Source organism: Stegastes partitus, unplaced genomic scaffold (genome assembly GCF_000690725.1).
Source record: "Stegastes partitus isolate 25-593 unplaced genomic scaffold, Stegastes_partitus-1.0.2 Scaffold70, whole genome shotgun sequence".
In the NCBI taxonomy this organism is placed as follows: domain Eukaryota; kingdom Metazoa; phylum Chordata; class Actinopteri; family Pomacentridae; genus Stegastes; species Stegastes partitus.
This window is the reverse complement of record NW_007577801.1, coordinates 206860-208136: the sequence shown is the minus strand read 5'-3', so window position 1 is coordinate 208136 and position 1277 is coordinate 206860. Positions and strand designations below refer to the sequence as shown.

General features: G+C 44.8%; 1 protein-coding gene across 1 annotated transcript in view; it reads left to right on the top strand.

Annotated features, from left to right (window-relative positions):
- Positions 1–223: 223 nt before the first annotated feature.
- LOC103353398 (kinase suppressor of Ras 1-like) overlaps positions 224–1277 on the top strand; it is a 51052-nt gene continuing 49998 nt past the window's right edge. Inside the window, exon 1 of the mRNA XM_008276365.1 lies at positions 224–421. The gene's annotated coding sequence lies outside the window, so the exon portion shown is untranslated. The remainder of the gene's footprint in view (positions 422–1277) is intronic.

The following is a 1277-nucleotide window of genomic DNA, read 5'->3' as shown; positions in this document are numbered from 1 at the left end:
CTGTCCATCTCGTGACTCTTGCAGCATGAACGTATTTATTATTTTGTCATTTACACTTTCTGCCTGTTTACATTATGCACCCAAAGTTCAACCCGACCAGCTTCTTGTGGGTTAAACAGTGTGTGGAGCTGTTACTGCTGTCAGCTCGGTGGAGGAAACTTGCAGCAGCTCTAAGGAATTACAAACACGGAAACTTGTCTTCAACCTGCAGCGCTGAGAGGAAGCGCTGTGACGGTTCTTTGCGACAAGTCTTCATGTTTGTGGTTCACCTTGTGACACAAGTCGCGCCACTGCGGAGGACTGAGCAGAGCCAGGACGGTCCTCTGCACCGCGGCCGAACCAGCCGGACCTGCCGCACACGGTCGTCCTCCAGCCCGGGGTACCGAACCACCTGATCCTGCAGGAGATCCGCACTTTGCAGGTACGGTGGAGATCCTCTGAGCTCTGAGCTGTTTCTTCCTGGTCCAACATGTGCTGCTCCTGCTGTCAACGTCACGAGAAGCTTTCCCTGCTCGCACGTTAACGTCATTGTAGTTATTATCCTGAAAACTCAATTAGAGAAAAGTTGCCGATGTTGATTTTAAATTGGGTCACAGAGGCTTTATTTAAAGGCGTTTGATCATGCTACAGCAGTAAAAGCACAGATTCTATGAATACACTAAGTGATGGTGCCTGAACTCCATTTAGTTGTGTCACTTTCAGGCTCACTGTCTCATCTTGTGGCTTCATGGGACACTTGAGAAGAACATTGTTAAACCTACCAGTAACACTGGCAGGGGATCTAGATGCTTTTACATGGGGTGGCAAAAGAGGTTTGAGCTGGGTCACAAGAGAGAGCAGCATTTAGGGGGGTAGAGGGGATTTCAAAATACAGTTCTACTTCAATAGGTGAATGGATGTTGTGTGGGAACACATTTTCACAACTTTCCTGACGATAGACGGCAGTAATATAAAACTGCACAGCTCTTAATTCTCTGCGCTATCCACCAGGTCACAACTGACCCATTTTAAGACAACTTAAAGAGAGGGTTGATGTGTGCTGTGCAGCAAACTGTTTCATAAACACATCGGAATCAGTGCTCTCATTAGAGAACATGTTTCTCAGACAGTCACTGGGAATATTTAGCCGTGAAGTGTGTTAAGAATTGTCTTTAAATGGGGCTGCATCATATTTGAATTTTAGTTGATCTAAAAGAAAATCAAAAGAAGACTGCATTATTGACTGCCAAACTGGGAATATATATATATAACAATCGGTTTAAATAAATAAAATATAA